At 32.6% G+C, this 19,892-nt stretch overlaps 1 pseudogene; it reads left to right on the top strand.

Moving 5' to 3' along the window:
- LOC149545518 (2-succinylbenzoate--CoA ligase, chloroplastic/peroxisomal-like) overlaps nt 1-19,270 on the top strand; it is a 29,971-nt pseudogene extending 10,701 nt beyond the window's left edge.
- Nucleotides 19,271-19,892: the final 622 nt, after the last annotated feature.

The following is a 19,892-nucleotide window of genomic DNA, read 5'->3' as shown; positions in this document are numbered from 1 at the left end:
TTATATTACTTCCTAAGGAGACTAATTCTACTTCTTTTTCTAAACTCTTGTTTGTTATTATTTTAAAAAAGGTATGACAGAGGCCTGTTCCTCAATGACTTTCACTCTTGCCCATGATCCAATCATTCAACAAGGTATTTTTACCAAAATAAAAGATTATTCCATGGATCCAATCAATCAGAACAATTTTCAAGATCGTCGAATAGGAGTTTTTGTGGGAAAGCCTACTCCTCATGTGGAAATATAGATAGAACATAGTGATGAATGTCTTGAAACTAATAACTTATACAATGTGGGGACTATAATGCCAAGAGGCTCACGTGTGATACTGAAGTATTAGGGCTAAAATGATTCAACCATAGCAACATTGAGTGAAAATGGATGGCTAAATACAAGGGATCTTGGATGGATTGATGAAGAGTGCAAATTATGGCTTGTTGGACAATCTAAAGACATGATTAAAAGTGGTGGAGAAATTTTTTATCCTTTCGAGGTGATTGTTTCTCTTCTATCTCAATGCCAACTTATAATAACATTATTTGTTGTAAAATTGCACCCATAAAATCATCTTGTTCTATTTTGGTAGTTTATTTTGTTATTGGTCTGGATATGTTCACCTCTACTCAATTACTTTTGGCCCTTTTTGGTTCTTTTAAAAGTCTCACATCTACAAAAACTTAAGTTGTTTCAAAAAAAAGCACTTCAACTGTAGTTGTTGAGCATAATTTTCATTGATGGTCAAGATGATACTCATCTATTTCATATATGCTAGTAAATAATTTTCTACCACCACAGGTGGAGAAGATCCTATTATATCATCTAACAATTTTGGCAACTGTCATTATCAAAATCCTAGATCCAAGGTTTATTGAAATTGTTACTGCATGCATCTAGCTAAGGGACAATTGGCACTAGGAACATCAAAATTTTGCAATGCTGAACAATGTAGCTATGAATGAGCAAAAAAATTGTCCCCAATGCTACTACAATTGTTTTGTAAACAACAAGGACTTTCTGGGTATGCCTCTCCTATCAGACTATTTAAAAATTGTAGATTATGTGGCTATATTCTTTATAACATAGCCTTATATGTTGGAAAATCTTCAATGGAGACACAATCAACAAGATAGTATCTGGAATCAACTGTGTATGTTTTGTAATTAATATTTCATATCATTTTCAAGAATTTATTATTGGATTTTCTTCCCACACCTTAAAAATGGAAAGAAATGGTTTGTGCTTTGTATAGATAGGTTTAAGTCCCCAAGGATGTTCTTCCTATAGAAAGAGCCATTTCCAAGAACCACAATAGGAAAAGTGAAGAGAGATGCACTGAAGAGAGAAATTATTTTGAGACTTCAACCCTATTTGGAAATGACAGTAGCTTGTAGAATACAATATTTCTCTTAATTTATGATGAACTCTCTTCTATTCATTTTTGTGTGTTATGAATAAAATAGAAGACAAAATTCCCAAATAAATTAGATTGTCAACTTTGCTAATTGAACAGCTAAATCTGAGATGATTTAGGGCCCACACATATTCGAACTAGGGAAGCTTGTATAATATATGTTTTTAGAAAATCATCCTAGTTGGAGTGTTTCAAGTTGGATATAGTTGATTTGACTAACTACCAAGAATAGGGGCTAGTAGGTCATTTTTTTTGGGTTAAAAGCTTAGTATGCTTGAGCAAGAGAATAATATGATATAGGCTGCAAAAGCACATAGAATAAGTAATATCATTTTTTGTAGAAGTTAGTCACAGGATTGCTAGAACAAAGCATATATTCATCATGAAAATCATGGCATGGGTTACATCTCCCTGAAGCTTTCCCACATCATCCAATGATCATAGATATTATTCTCTTGTTTCACCAACCATAAAATTGAAGTCATCTACCATGCCACATAGCATAAATCTATCTCTGGGATCAAGACATAAGAGATGTAACTGCCACATACCCAACTCTAGTAAAGAATAGCACATATAAGTTTGACAAACTCCACTTACTCAGGGACCAATATTAGCATCTTGGAAAACTTGTCCGTTGAGCTTATTGTCAATATTAGGTTCACCAAAGGAACTAAAACCAAACCCAGATTCGAACTAGAGACCACCTATTTACAACATTAAAGAGTCACAGTGAGTAACAAAAACAAGATTAAACAAAATGACCTTGGGCTGAAGAGACCCTTCTACATCTTTGACCTGACATTGAAGCATGAAAGGCTCCAATATCTTATGCAGCTTGTGTATTATAATAACCTTTTTCTCAGTTTCAAGCCAATCGTCTTTAGAAGACTGAGATGGTGCATCCTTTAGAAAGAGTTTAGAAAACTAGTCACGAAAAGCTTTCAGATTATCAAACACTTCAAGCAGAAGCAAATTCAAAAGGGACTAGTGTTCTTTCAAATCACTTGATCTGTAGTTAGATGCTCTATGTTGATGACAACCTAGATGCCCTATGCATCCCGCGTGTGCTCCATGTTTTGATCATTCACCAATTCTTGTGCTTGTGCAGCTCCTACGCATGCTTTGTGTTAAAAATAACAATGAAATAGGCCAAAACCCTTTTTCATTAACATGTTAAGCTCATGTTGGTCAAAATTTTGACCAACACAGGCATGGATTTAACAAAAAAGATGTTCTTCCTTGCATGTTTCGACTAATTTGACCCCATTTTAATAGATGGTCAAAAATTTTGGTCTAAAAATGGGGTCAAATGTACTAGTGTAAAGAGACAAGGATGACATAAATAACCATAGCATAAAATCCATACATAACATAATCAAAAAATATGTCCAAATACCAAATAACTAGATATCATTATAGATCTACTATCATCTTAGAATGGCATCAACATGCAAATATGATAAACTAAACAACATAGCAGTCAAGCATCTATGGTACTAAATCAAAGTATAACATTTGACTATCAGGTCATCTCAAAGTACAAATAAAAAGAGTATCAAGTATGTCTTGAATCAAAATATACAAGGTACAAACTGCAAACACGAGAGGCAGTACATTGTCAATCCAGATTAAAAAGCCAATGTAAATAGTCATAATTTGTTTTTTTTATCTTAATATCATGTTTGGGAGTTTTCATTTTTCCACTGATCTACTGCTCTGCTCAAGTTCCACTATTTGACTTTTCTAAGATTAGAAAGAATAATCTAAAGGACACAAAAGTTTCTATAATTTTTTCTTCTAATACATTCAAATCTTAATTTCAAAATACTAACCCAAAATCCATAAGGTTGCAGATTATAGGAGGATAGAGAAAAAATAAAATAGGTGCATGCCCTTATTGTCATACCCAACTCAGTAGAACTAAAAGGGAAGGTGATTAAGATATTTGGCCTTTAGAAAATGTTAATTTTCAACATAAAAATTTCAGTTTTGAAGGAATACATAACATCATAGTCCAAGAGTCCAAATCAAAGATTCACATAAGAACCTTTCACTAGCTACTGTAAAATACATTTTGTAGATCATTATTCTCTTATAGGAGAGAGATTTTCCCCAAATATAGTGATTTAAAAAGGTCTACTAGAATTTAGACCTCCCTTTGATGTTAGATGAAAAACTCCTCACAAATATGGGAGGACGAGTTACGAGGAGACCAAATCAGTACACATACTGCATTTTCAACTTAAAATAATTTTTTGAAGGAAATTCCAAGGAAGTAGATGTTATATAGGATGATTAATTTTTAGATTGAAAATTTTGTTAGGGTTAATGAGTACTTTTTTCTAATTTATTGTTAAGTATCCTTATATGAGAAAGTGTTGTGTGAATAGCTTTGAGTCCTTGCCTTTAGTGGCATGGGGGAGGGATGTATGGCAGAGGGAAATGATAGCAAGTTAGTTTCAAAATTCAAGAAGAAAAAAATTTAGTGTTGTTACAGCAGAGTGTGATCTATAAAGTGATTAGAGATATTAAAAAACAATGGTGTGCCCATAGACTATACTGTTCATTATAGGACTATTCATTGAAGATATTGAAAAATAATTCTGTGACCTATTCATTGAAGATATTAGAAAATAATGGTGTGACTTATAAATTGGATTAAAGATATTAACATATAATGGTGTGACCTTAGACTATACTATTCATTATAGTTCATTACAAAACTATTCATTGCCAAGTCAGATATGAATGTGTTAAGGGTCAAGAATGACAGCGAGAATAGTAGCTTGTAGGAGAGTCAGTACATCACATAGTTATACAGGATTTTTTCTCTTGCTCCTTCCTAATAAGCAGTTGAAATTTTGTTCTTAGTACATCTAATGCACATCCTAGTTGTCATCTCATATTTCATTAACTTGAAATGCATTAATGGGACTAATATTAATATTAAGAGTCTCATTTTTTGTGTGTGCATGAACAATATGGAGAAATTGTAATAAAAAAAAGCACTGTGTTTTGATAGATTTGAGATTATGCACTATTTCTTGGGAAGATTAACCTACAAACTTAATTATTATATTAAAGTAGACTTAAAATACGGCTGATTAGAAACATAAAAAGACTCAAAATGGTGGAAAAACAAAATTGATAGAATATTATGAAAACTAAGAAATTAATGTAAAAGTGATCTCTACTAGAATCATTTGACCATGAGAAGAAACATTACTTGTTTTTGTATAAATTGATTATGATTTTCCCAGATATAAGATATAATATATTGTATCTTGATCATGTATAGTTACTAGTGTATGAGCCTATTTTATGGTAAAAGGCTAACATGTGACTCTACATCTACCACTTATAGTTATTTCCAAATACATTTATGTAAATTTATGAATGACCTAGCATCCTTATAGTGCTAGATTTGGCTCTCCCTTGTTATGAGTAAGAAGATAAAATCAAAGTTGCACACAAATAGATATGGAAAAAAAAATGAATAATATAGAATACAAATAACATAATTTTTGTAAAATTCCTAATACTAAAATAAGATAGGTTGAATATAGTATTCATAAAATATACATACACATATATTTAACACCATTCTCTAACTTTAAGAAGAAACTTCTATCACTTAAGAAGAAATAGATACATATACTTTAAATAATACTTTAATAAATGTCACTTTATAATTTTCAATATGTCAAGATAGTAAAATTGAACTTGAGGATAACTCAAAGAATAGATTATTGATATAGAAAAGTGTTTCAGTTGTATACTGCATTTATTAACATTTTATTTGTACCCAAAAATTTAAGAAATTGTAAAAATAGTGTCTTCTTATAAATTACATTTAAGAAGGTTTTAGGGCAAACACATATAAAATATTTGACCCCTATCAAGGTGGCTTTGATATGTTTCTTTGTTTAAGTCATCCACAACACACATCAGATTCTTCTAAGTTGTGTAAGCAAGCCTTATTCTTCCATAAATTTGGTTAGCAAGATAGAATCAATCAAGCTTTAGCATAGCTTCTTGTGGTTTTTTCTTTTGTAACAACTAGACATTTTCTCTTATATTTTTTTCTTTTCTACTGCAACAAAGACTCCCATAGTATCCACTTACACTATATGTACAAGAAATCATCTAGTATAAGCCACGTGCAATCATTTGTACTAATAAGAAAATAGTTTGCATAAGAAACCATATAGATGATGTATACTACATCTTCGATGCAAAATATCTTAGTGTGATTAGCTCTCTCAAAGCTGTTGCTCTAATTCCTTTTGTAGTTGCTTTTAATTTTGATAAAATGAAGGTTTCTTTATAAATTATTTGAATATTATCAGCTAGCATCATTGACATAAACTCATTTGTAACATCCAAACATTAAAAAAAACCACCTTTTGTACTAGTTATGACCAAGTGCCATAGTTACCTACCAAAACAAGTCCTCAAATAAGCTAGATTGCTATAGTTAACATCTTTATTATTCAAAATAATATGATTGGATTTGCCTAAAATTTAATGGATGTGCTTCTCTCACTGTAGTGCTTCTCTCCTCCAAATGTTGTGGCCATATGATTGATTGTTGCAAAATACAAGCAATTCAATTGTAGTAGTTCAATTAAAAATAAAATGGTTTTAAACTGGAGTTTGTATCCATAAAAAATATAATGGATATAATAAGTTTATCATCATATTCATTGTATCTATGGTGGCAGGTTCAAGCCATGCCTAATTATTTAGTGATTACAAACATAACATAAGTTTCATTGAATCCACCCATTGTATAAAAATCCACACTTTCTTTAGAATATGAGTGCTCTAGCAAATCCAAGTAGCACTCCATAGATCAGGTGTGCATCAGAACCTCATTGTAAACCCCAACTCATTTTTTGTGCCAGTAGTGTAGGCATAGGCATAATACGATGAGTAAGCTTCTGAAGAGAGTGAGTGAATATTGTTTTTTAAAATAGCCCTTAGATGAAAATGCCCAAACTAGTCTTTCCTATTAAAGGTTAAAACCTCGTAGCCAGTTGGAAGAGTGGTCATTTGGTAGCTATCACCACACATATGTGAAATGTTGAAATCTTAGACAAGGTGCATATGACACACCCACCAGCTTGCCTATTGTTATTGGGACACAAATCGGCAACATACATTTTACATTGAAATGTCATGACTTCCAAAAATAATTCCCTAATTTCCCAAGTGAAAAAAATGAAAAATACTACAGAAAAATCGGTCCAGGCACCAATGAGAAAAGTGGGTTTTAATTTGAGCAACCATATGATACATGAAATATTTTACTTATTTCACTCTCCAATGAAGTAACTAATACAAATTGAGATCTCTCAAAAACTTTAGTGCTCACCATAGAAGCCAGGGACTAATGAAACTCTCATAAACATGAAAACAAAGTAACGAAAGTAGAGGAAATGATACAACAACTAGGTAGGCTTCATAGATAGACATACACTTCAAAATCTTATGCTTCCAAAATATTTGCTTGGAGAAATTTGAAGATTTTTTATTAAAATATATATTTTGATGTCAATAGATTATCCTTTCTTGTTGGTTTTTCTTTTATATATATAATTTACCAAGATCATTACAATTATGCATTGTACTCTCGTTCATTTTTTCATGTATTAAGATTGAGGTCAAGTAAAAAATCCTAAGATGATTGACTATGTAGATATATATTAGAGTCCAGACTAAGACTCGCATTTCATCCCTTTTTATTACTCTTAATTATGCATTGTGCTTTCCTTCATTTTTCCATGTATTAAGATGGAGGTCAAGTAACAAATCCTAAGATGATTGACTATGTAGATATATATTAGAGCCCAGACTAAGACTCTTGATTCATCCCTTTTTATTGCTCTTAATTATGCATTGTGCTCTCCTTCATTTTTTCATGTATTAAGATGGAGGTCAAGTAACAAATCCTAGGACGATTAACTATGTAGATATATATTAGAGACCAAACTAGCTCTCATTTCATTTTTTATTGTTCTTAATTATGCATTGTGCTTTCCTTCATTTTTTCATGTATTAAGATGGATGTCAAGTAACAAATCAACAATTGACTATGTAGATATATATTAGAGCCCAGACTAAGACTCTTTTTTCATCCCTTTTTATTGCTCTCTTGTGTGTTGGTATGCAAAGAAATTAGGATTTATTTTACTTTTCTTTTTAATTTTTATTTCATCTTTTACATTGTAAACTACAAGTATGCTTAAGAGCGGATGGTTGACATTTTACACTTCTAAATTCAACGATTTTTGAATGGGTGGTTAATAAAAATAGAGTTAATCACAATGCAAAACATTGGCATAGTGAATTATATTTGTATTATTTATTCTAAACATGAATCTAGAAATTCTAAATTGTAATTTTTTGACCAAAGATTTTAGTAAATACATTTCTCAAATTTGTGCATATAGAAAAAATTGGGAAAAATATAACATTACATTGAATTGTAGAAATCCTTATTACAAATTTATGTAGAAAAAGATGATTATATAGGAGGATGAATATTGAAGAATTAACTATCATTGATATATCATATGCATCGAACGCATGGAGTTCTATTGTAAAACCTATGCTATTTAATAAACTAAGTAGGGAGATAAATTGATCATAACTAAACTATGTATTGAGAAATGTTGCTTTAAAATTGGACCATGCATATACTGAGACATTAGGTTTCCATGACAATTCTGCATATAAATGCAATTTAAATGCTAATAAAACAAATAATTTTTTTGGTCAAACTGAAGTGAATTGGTAGTAGTAGTCAATGATCATATAGTCTAATGTCACATCCTTGGTTTTCTACTTAAATTATAGTGTTCCCATGCAAAATAAAAATCATGGAAACAAGAACATTTAGAACTTTTTCCTACTTTTTTGGAGCAGATATTTTATAGAAAATGAAAATAACATGTTCTCATGCCATTGCTTTGCTTATTTTAGCTAGTAGTGGCTACTCAATTTTTATAGGAGAGATTTGTGAAGCTAGGTAGTGGCTTCATGCAGCTGCTCATTTTATTGCCTAGGGATTTTCATTGATTTTAAAATATAAAATTTTAAGATAATTATTTTGATGGTTAAAAAGGGAGGGAAATAATTTTATGGAGACACATGGCAATTTTTCTATTAAGTAGTGATTGCCTATTATTAGCCCCCCACATTTTCCCTAGCTTATTTCATTCACTAAAAGTAGCTTCTCCACTTAAAAAGGAGAAGATTCTCTATCATCTTCATTTGAACAATTTTAATGTCACATGAGAACATGTAATTTCTTAATTTTAAGCAAAAATTACTAATAAGCAGTAGCATGGGAACATGATATAAGTAGTGGGAAAAGAAGAGGGACTACAAATAAGTGATAGCTGCTTATTGGAAAATGGAACACATCTCTTCACCATTTTTTCCTTAGCTCCTATTTATTTGCCTAAAATTTAGTTTTCATTATTATTTGCTAAAAACATGATTTTTTTTTTTTGAAAATAATATTTATAAAACTACTTAAAATTAAGCACAAACATTATGATCCATGGGGCCACAGGTCCACAAATCATGCCAAAAAAAATGAATAGCATGGAGACCTACTCTGCGTTTGGTTCTAGTATGAAAATATTGATTCTTCCCATTTTCAATTATATTTCTAGAACTATCGATCAAAAACTAATATTATGTACTTATTTTATACTTTGAATCTTTTCTTGGCCGAAAAAAAATTAATCTTATTAATAATTAATAAGTAAATAAGCATATCAAATGACACATATCTCATTAAAACACACAAATTACTACTACAATCCTTTCTTAACTAATTTAAAACTATATTAAACTAAAATATATTTGTCATTCCCTAAATACTAATCTAATAATAGAAATTTTATAATTAAAAAGAATGATTCAAATAGAGAAAAATAGGACAATTTCCATGGATGAAACCATAAGCCTGTTCAAATATTGGGATATCCTGGACTTGCTAATGAATTTCAAAGAAAAGACCAATTTAAATTCATAGTACAACTACATAGGTAAAGAGATGAAACTTTATATAATTAATAATCAATAGTAAAATGAGAGCATTAGGAGTGAAAATATGTTATCAAACAAAGAAGATGCTCAAAATGGAAATAAGAAATGTTAATTGAGGAATATTTATGTGGAAAGGAAACAATTCACTGGGAAATAAAAAAAGAGCTTACTGCTAGAAAAAAAAAAAAAAAAAAGATGCCTAGATTGATAAAGGAAAGCTACATCTATGGATGGCATGGAAGAAAAATTGGCAATGTCAAAATATGGAGACTATAAAAATTAATCCCACTCAAGGCCCTCATAACAAGTAAATATTCTAAATTATATTACTTTTCCTAAAGCCATTGTGGGAAAATACTTATAAAGTTTTGAAAATATAAAATTATTAATATCTTAGAATCTCTTAGAAATTCTCTATTGTAGATAATAAATATAATCCTAAACTTTGTAATGAAATAATATAAACAAACAAAAAAGAAAGCTACATCTACATAGTTTCTAAACCACTTACAATCAAGGAGCTTATTATGCATTGATATGCAACTATTTAAAAAACCTTGCATTACAATATGAAATACTTCTATTAACAAGAACAAAACTAAAATCTAATTCTTGTCAGCACACTTACAGTAAATGTGAATGAATTGTAATGACATTTTCAAGCTAGTGCTACTAGTGTTCTTCTATAGACTTATACATGCACGTAGTAATGTGCCATTAGAAATTTACATGTGATTAAAGATAAATGGAAATTATTTAAATCCCAAAATGAAAAGAGTGTCAAATACATTGTGGGTACAAATAGAGATAGAGAAATAGGGATGGTATTACCATTGATGCATTACTATTAGGAAGGTTTAACTCTTGGAGGATCTGAGTTGTGAAAGAAGAAGAAGATCCACAAGCATTTACATCCATGTGCATTATTCCTTTTCATTGGCCCAATGAATAGGAGGGTATTTTGTTGATGTACCAAAACATTGAGCATTGAAATCAAAGATGATAATAAGCAAACAAAAAAAATTCATATCTTATAGACATAAACTCATTTCTTAGTAGAATCTAGGTAAAGAAAACTAGGGATGTACCTATCAAGCATCTTCAGACATATAACATGAGATACAAGACTCCCAATTAAGAGTTAAAGATATTCCAAAGTGTCTCTTGGACACCCAAAACATTCCAAAAAAGGGATACACATGTAGGTTTGTATTCAAAATGTGAGTTTGTCAAAAAATATAAAGCTTATGAAATCATACATGATAACGAACACCGCAAGTCACATGGATGGTTCAGAAGATACTGAAGCAAGAACAGCAACTGCAACTACAACTATAGGAAGGGGAGCATTGACCAAACAGTCTTCTCCAACATTCAATGATGTGAAACCCAACTACCTCGTGAGATTTTTAGGAGGAAGCTCTCCTTGTTGTGACAGAATGGTCCACTCCATCACCCTATAACTTTCTTCCAAACATACCATTACTCAATCAATTAATAGAAGAAGAAAGAGATTTTGACAAAGAAATTAGAATAAGGATAGCTAAAGAATCTCACCTCCAAATATATCAAAAATTTGACTTGCCAAATTGGCCCTTCCACAAGTTCAAAATGCAAACATTTTTTGAAAATTTATGGAGTACAACTAGGATTTTGATTTATGATAGATTTTGGTATGTTAAAAATTTTAGAAGCCAAACTTTTGCCTAGGAATCTTGATTCAAAACAAAACTACTTAGAAATGTGTGAAAGAATAAACCAACCTCTGGAAATGAAGGCATAATGAATTAGCAATCTTGATGAACTCTTGTGAGGATGGGTGAGGAGATGGGCTCAAAAATAGAGTGTCAAATGAGAAAGATAAACTCTTGTTAGGATGGGTGAGGCAATGGGTTTGAAAATAGAGTGCCAAATGAGAAAGCTAAGCCATTAGATGACTCTTTTACCAACTTCTATTGTCTCTAATTTACTTTTCTACTGCTGTCCTTACCACTGAATGAATTAAAAAATACACTATGCTATCAATTATAATAGAGAAATCATCAAAATGAATGTAAAGTGGTTCTCGATACTTAAAACACATGGACATGCGATTGCTACTTGTTTCAAAATTTACAAACCATATGTCACATGTTCTTATTTTTTCTTTTTCTTTTCAATAGTAAAAGAAAAGACTACCACCAAAAATGATTCCAGCCAAAGAAAAAAGAGAAATAAAAATCTTAAATTGATTTTAATAAGAAATTTTAGAAGAAGCTAAGGTTAAATTATTTATGCACATTTCCCAAGATTTGAATTAATAGATAAATGCAAGTGAAAACTTAAGTTATCTGCCTTAACAGTAGGGACTAATAAGGAGTTGTAATTGTTATCTCACTAAATTATATGTATTTTGGCATGTTAGAGACTATAATAATGCCTATGTAGAAGATCTATATATTTATTTATTTAGTTTATAATGTATTTTCAAGTTCTTTCATTTCTTTCAAACTTATTTGTTTCTTACTAACTCCTACACATCAAAACAAAACTTGCTAGATTTATGTCATAAAGAAAAATATGGTCTTGTATTCAATCTATAGAATGTAGAAAATAAAAAAATGTTTTTTTTGTTAAGGAATTAAAGTAGAAAAAAAATATTGCTAACATGAAAAACTATCTTTAAGCATCAATATGCAATTTTCATAGAAGTACCTACGTATACATCATGAATGTGTGAAAATGTGTCTGATTATATTTTTTAATAAATTTTATATTATGAGAATAATAAGAAGATTATATATTAAAAGACTATCTACTTATGAAATATATAATAAGATTAAATGTAGATGAACCCTCTTTTTCTTGTTAGTTAAATGCTTAGATTATTTTTTAATTGTTCAACATTCATTCAAGGATAATGGTAGTTCTATCTAATGTAGTTTTATTGACTTGAGTCTGTATGTGCTTATTAAATCTAAGTGTTATTTTCTTTACTAATATCAATTATTTGTTGGGTTCTATAATTTTTGGGATCTAGGTATAGTAACTATCCATGTCACTATCTAGCGTCTTAGTTAATAGGTTAACACTCAAAATTGCATATATTAAAGGTAAAGAAAGTTTTGATGAGGAACACAAAATAAATTACAACAAAATATTGCTTATAAAGATAACATCAACAACAAACCAATAATAAAGCAAAAAGAAACATAATAAAACAAGAAACCTAAAAACACTCCTTAGGATCCTTTCAAATGTAAGAAATGTGCATGTCTTTTTTAATTGGGAAATAATGAATATTGGTCACTTCCTAGATGAACCTTTTTTTGGTTCTCTAAGGGTTTAGAATGACTATAAGTTTTGGTGGAGGGTCCTTGTTCCTAAGAAGTGGTGTTTCAAGCTTTCTCTTTACTAGAATCAAGACAAGTAGCACTACGTTTAAAATATCTACAAGTGTATCATCTTGAATCAGAAGCACTTTAATTTAGTATTTTTTTATCTCCTGTTTAGTGCGTTTGCATTCTACACTTTCACTTTGCACGCACTTGTTTCAATTTATTTCCCTATTTCCTAGATTAATTTGGGGTAGAATATAACAAATCCTCCTTGATTTCCCTTTCCTTATTATACAAAACTTGATATAGGACCTAATCCCTATGGAGCCTCTTCTCCATTTCTCACTTTAACCTTATTTATATACTTGTCTTTATTTTCCAATTATCTATCTCAAAATCCCAATAATTTTTTCCATTTGAGATCTCGAAGGGTTGTACACACCAAAGAATCATCTTGGGTGAGATAAAATCTCATCCTCTACATGGGGTAAGGGATGAGGTTGTCCCTTACTCTAAGTCCCTGATAGGGAGAGGGGACATGAAATAATCACTAGTTCATGCTCCTAGTTTTCCACTGAGATGTAAGGTGACTTCCAAGTTCACCAAATGGACCTATAGGATCCCTATTATGTAAAGATCACCCAATCCTAAGCTCCACTCTTCTATCTTTAACAAATTCTCTTCTTGCAACTTGGTAGGTTCTCATAGTAGGTGGAGAATACTCTAGGTTTCTAACTGAGCTAGGTCTTCCTTGGTCAATTCTTAAACACCATTTGCAAGGTTATGGAGATGGTGAAAAACCTCTCAACACATTTCTTCCATGGCAAAAAGAAACTATGTGCACTTACCTTTCTTACTGATTCCACACTTTTTCCCTAAAAATAGGGCTACAAGAAAGAGCCCCAATTAGCCCTCTTGTTCCTAGAAAACAAGGATTTCCTCATATTTCCTCCACTAAGAAACTTGAACTTCCTTCATAGACCTTCATTTAATTAATTGGCACTAACTAAATTTCTAGGTTTTGGGCTTCAAAAATGTTGTACAATACCTCTGCAAAAATGGAGGGTTTTGAGGGTTTCTAGGCCCTTAAAAGGCTAGTCTGTTGTTTGGTTTTATTGGGTTGCTTAATAAATTTCTAGCACCCTTTCCTTCTTCCCAACAATCCTTCACTCACTCCCCTTCACTTTCCATATCTTCTATGTTGTTTTTCTTCACAACCCTACAAACCTCAAGCTCTATTACTTCAATGTTAACTAATCGAGCATGCTCTAGCTCGCTTCGGGAAAAAGATTTAAAATGCCTCCATGTCTTTTGAGGTCCCTTCCTTCTACAAATAGGAAATACATATAGTAAACTCACTATCCCCAAGATGCCATACTATTTATATGGTGGGATAGTGAGTTACATCTCTTCTAATGCCAACTGCCTGGTTCAAGACAGTGAACTGGCAAGAATGAAAAGAATTTACAAACATTGAAATAAAACACACACACACACCTCTAATCTACTAAAAAATACCATCCTAAACAAGCCTATTTATAATTCCAAATGGTTACAACAATGAAATCAAAACCCAAAAACTTTCTTAGCTCTCTAGTTGGTCTTTTCACATTCAAAAACCATGCCATAGCATACAGTCTGTACACTAACTCACACTTCTGGAAACTTTTAGGGTTTAGAAGGCTTATATGTTGTCTCTTAGGTATTTTACCTCACAATTAGGGCTTCCATGAGTATCTACCATGCTTGAAATGAATTTTGCAAAGTTGGTCAACAATTTTGCAAGATTACAACTTTTCTTGCATAGCAACTTTTTTTGCAACTTTCTTGTTTGCATCTTTTAACATCTCTTTCTTTCCAAATTGGCTATTCCTTAGCTTTTCAATCCTAGAGATCCTTCCCTAGGCTAGAGACCTATTCTAGGACTTCAATGACAAGGACTCCCTTAAATTATCAGGTTAGTTATGACTTCATGACAAGGAATACATTGATTCCAAGGCCATTTTATGACTTCCTATCCCCTAGCCAATGTTGCCAAAACACACATCTAGATCCTCAGACCTTTATTCTAATTATAAAAGCTCTCTTAGATCATATCACAATGAAATTAAAATTTTTGAGGGCCCTATGTTTTAAGGTGTGACTTCACCATACTCTGCACCAAAAAAGCTATGTCCCCTCTAGAGATAAAAGGTGGAGATCTATACCTTGAAGTTTGAACTAATTCTAAAGGATCCATACAGCCTTTGAGTCTAGATTATCTTGCCACTTGAAAAAGTGTTCTTTGTATGTTCCATGCCTGGTCTTGGTATGAGCACAAGAGTCCAATATCTTCTCTGGTTGGAGCTTGGGTTTAGAGGGTAGAGTTGTTGTCTGAGCATCCTTCTGAGATTCCTCCACATTCTGATCTACCTTAGTAAGAGGTCATTTATACCTTACTAAGTCTATTACATTGAATATTGGAGAAATGGCTAGGTCATCTAGCAGCCCAACTTTATAAGCATTCTGCCCATACTTGTCTAAAATAGGACATGGTCCAAGTCTTCTCATCTGTAGCTTTGTTGAAGTTCCTTTTTCCATCCTTTCTTTCTTTAGGTGAACCATGGCCAAGTCCCCTACACCAAACTATACCTCTCTTTTCTTAAGATTAGCTTTGTCCTTGATCTTCTTGGTGTTATCAACGAGGGACTATTTTACTTGATTATGCACTTCCTGCATAGATTGACTAAAATCTTTAGCATAACCACTATTAGCTACTTGACCATCTAGGCTTCTTAATTGATATACACCCCTGGGATGTATCCCATAGAATATTTCAAAGGGACTCTTGCCTGTAGTTCTATTAATGTTGTCATTGTAAGTAAACTCTACTTGATGAAGGACTAAATCCCATGTCAAAACATATTCCTTGGTTAAGCATCTCGACAAGTTTCCAAGTGTCCTATTGACCACCTTAGTTTGACCATCAATTTGAGGGTGGTAGGCTAAAATAAGTGCTAGATTGGTACCTAGTATTTGCCATAAGGATCTCCAAAAGTGTTGCATAAATTTGATATCCCTATTAGATACAATGTTTTTTTTCAAGCCATGAATTCTCACAACTTCCTTGAAAAAAAAAAGCAATATGACATGCATCATGGGTGACCTTACATGGAATGAAATGACTCATTTTGCTAAATCTATCCACTACCACATAGATGATATCAAAACCACTCTTTGTTCTAGGTAAACCAACCATAAAATCTATACTTACACATTCCCATGGTCTGTTTGGTATCGGGAGAGGCTATTGAAGTTTTGTATTTGTAGAAGTCCTCATTTCTCAACAAAAGCTCTGACATTTCTTTTCATTTTAGGCCAATAGTAGTATCTTTGAACCAATTCCAAGGTCTTATTTAAGCCAAAATGGCCACTCAAACTCCTATTATATTTTTCTTGAATGACATTCTCCCTCATGGATCCTTTTGGTACACACAATTGTCCTCCTTTCAAGAGTAGCCCATTCTGCAATGTATATTCTGTAAACTCATCATGAAATTCATTTAGATTCTCTTGACAAACCTTGTATGCTATTTCAAAGTCTCCATTAGTTTGGTAGAGTTCCCTGAAGTTATCCAATCTTATGCTCCTTACTTGGATTTCTTGGATAGTAAGTAGCCTTCTACTTAAGGCATCTACTACTTTATTGAGATGCCCCTTCTTGTGCTTTATGGTGAAAGTATAAGACTATAAATACTCCACCCACTTGACATGTCTATGGCTTAGTTTGTCTCAGGGGCTAAGGAAACTCAAGGCTTAATTCTTAATAACACTACAAATTCCTTAGGGAAAAGATAATGCCTCCATTTTCTAAATCATAGGAATAGTACTTTTGTTTTGTTGCATTTATCTTTTCACTAAGGAAAGCCATTGGTCTATTACTTTGACTTAAGACTCCTCCCACTGCTATATTACTAGATATCACATTCTACCAAAAAAGGTTCATTAAAAGTAGGTAACCTTAGAATAGGTTTAGTAGCTACCTCTTTCTTCAATGTCTCAAATCCCTTGTCCATTTCTGGTGTCCACACAAATTTGGTCTTTATTCTACCCTTGATAGTATCCATCATGGGAGAACATATCTCACTGAAGTTCATGATGAACTTTCTATAGTATTGAGCTAGGCCATGGAAACTCCTCACTTCACTGTTATTCTTGGTAGTTGGCCAACTTAATGTTGTTGCAACTTCATCCTAATCCATTGTAAGATCTCCTTGAGGTAGAACAAAGCCTAAATAGACTAGTTCCTATTTCATGGAATTACACTTGTCTAGATTGATGGTTAGGTGTTCCTCTTTTGACTTAGATAATACAAACCTAGTATGCTCTAAGTTTTCCTCTTTACTCATGCTGAAAATTAATATATCATATAATTAGACTACCACAAACTTACTTGTGAAGCCTTTCAACACCTCATTAATGTACTTGGAGTATTGGAGAGGCCAAATGGCATGACTAGCCATTCATAAAGCCTTTTAGTGGTTTTAAAAGTTGTTTTCCACTCATCTCCCTCTTGTATTATTATCTAATGATAGCCACTACTAAGATATATCTTAGTGTAGTACTTAGCCCCTCCTAGGCAATCCATTAAGTCCTCAATCCTTGGTATGGGAAACCTATACCAGATTTTGATCTTGTTAATGGCTCTGGAGTCTATGCATATTCTCCATGTTCCTCCTTTTTTTGGTGCCAAAATAGTAGGTAGAACACATGGGGTGATGCTCTTTCTTATCAAAGCTTGATCCATCAATTCTTGTACTTGATTTGCAAGTTCCCTATTTTGTTTAGGAGTTAGCTTGTAAGGTTCCTTGTTTGGGAGAGATGCCCTTGGGACCAAATATATTTGATGGCTGATTGCTCTTTGAGGTTGTGGGACTGCAGGTGTTCCATCTAATATAATTATCTTGAATTCCTCAAAAATCTATTGCACCTCATGAGGTATGTCCTCCTTCTTATTCTATGTTTCCTCCTTGGGTTTCACCACAATAGCATAACCCACTCCTTCTTATTTGTCAAGAGTTTTCATGAACTCTTTCCCCTTTAACATCAGCACATTAGGTCCACTCCCTTGGCTATCTAATTCAAGTAGTGATTAAATTTTCTAACTCACTCCATCTTTTTTAAAGGTGTATGAGTTGAGCTCACCATTGTGTATGGATTTTCAATCAAACTACAATGGTCTATAATAATAGGTGACAAGCATCCATGGGTGAAACATCACATAGAATCTTGTCTTTATATCCTCCTATGTTGAACTCAATCCATGCTTGCTCATTCACCAAAATATGTGCTCCTTGTTTAACCAAGTGACTTTGTAAGGAGTGCTATGAGGTATTTTAGGAATCTTGAGTTTAGCTATGGCCTCCTCTGAAATTATGTTATCAATAGACTTTAAATCTATGATAACTTTGTAGACCTTACCCATAATCTTACACTTCACCCTAAAGAGTGACCATCTTTCCTTGGGCTCTCTTTTAACTAGTTCTTTAATTAGAATACTCTTTATCATTAAATTCTCACCACTCTCTAAATCCAACTAGATATCAAGTGACTTCACACTTGAAGCATCTTCATGTATGTATGCCACTTTCTTTTCACCTTGTGATGTTGATCCCTTTTCAGGACACCTATAAGCAGGGTGCCCCAATTGTTGATAGTGGCAACACTTCATTGTAGCAAAGCAAGTTGGTCCCCTTCCTCCTCATGATCTACCTCTACCTCTACCTCTGCTTGAACCACCTCTTTGGCTAGTTTCTCTACTTTTTCCAGTCATCTTGTACTCACCTTGGGACCTATTATCATTTCTTCTACCTCCATAGCTTCCCCTATGTCCTTTGTTATCTCTACCTCTTCCTCTATTCTTTGAGGTACAATCTTGCTTCCTCTTTCCCCTCTCTCCCACCTTCAAAGCCATTTGGTAGCATTGATAGACTTTTTTAGGGGTGACAAGACTCACGTCTTCTTAAATGGACCACTTGAGCCCATTCAAATACCTTACCAATCTAATGCTTTCATCTTCCACCACCTTAGACCTTAAGCATAATTTTGTAAACTCTTTAGTGTAAGAGTGTACATCCATCTCTTTTTTCCTAATATTCTACCTTCTCCTATGTAGTTATATTTCATAATCCTACCTTATTTTAGCCACCATTCCTTTCCAAGTGACAATGGGGCTTTTCCCTTCTTTCTCCCATTCTGTTTGAACAAAATTCCACCAGGTTAGAGTAGTACCTATTGGTGCTCAAAATTGTAGCCCACATTTTGAGCACCATTGAGAAAAACCAGGCCTATAAATGCTTTGTGAAGCCTATGTACCCCACTGTTGAGTTAACGCATAAATGGTGTTTAATGTTTCTAACAGATTTCTTTCAATCTGCCTAAGCGTTCCATAATGATTAAATGCTTTTCCAAGCTATTTGGCAAAGTCCTGTTCTGAGTTAGTGTCAAATTCTGCATTTTCACCTAACTATTAAACAGCGACAAGAGGTTGTGTTTGTCTTTTTATATCTCGCACCCAGAAATGTGTTATAACTCACCACTTTGGGAATGTCTAGTGTCCTTACCTAAGAGCCTATGTTTCATATTTTGAGTCATTTCGAGTCCATTTGACTAGGTTTTGAACACCTAAAAGTCGGTTAGTTATTATCTTCAAACATTTGCACTTTGCACACATTTTCGAGAAGCCCTGTTTGACCCATAATAACTTTTGACCAATTGATCCGAATGCTAAAATTCCTTTTTCATTGCATTGTAGACGTCAGAGACTTACTATCTTTCAATTTTTAGCTTATGAAGAATCCGTTTGATCAGTTTTCAAATGTGATTCCAAACACAATTTCTAAAGTTATACTGGTGTCAGCATTTGAAGATTTATCAGGACCCCTGTTCGAGACGTTATAACTTGAGATTCGTAATTGGTGAGATCAAATGGATTGTACCCCTATATTTTCCTTTGAAAATACTCTAAGTGTGTCAATTTATAAATCTTGACGAATTCGTCTGCACACTTTTCCAGGGCCTTTTCATTTGCAATAAACACTTTCTGTTGTTGTCTCTTG

This window comes from Cupressus sempervirens, chromosome 7 (assembly GCF_028749045.1).
Source record: "Cupressus sempervirens isolate cs-2001-9-10 chromosome 7, ASM2874904v1, whole genome shotgun sequence".
Taxonomy (NCBI): domain Eukaryota; kingdom Viridiplantae; phylum Streptophyta; class Pinopsida; order Cupressales; family Cupressaceae; genus Cupressus; species Cupressus sempervirens.
Note: the sequence above shows the minus strand (reverse complement) of the source record. Positions and strands in the feature narration are given on the sequence as shown.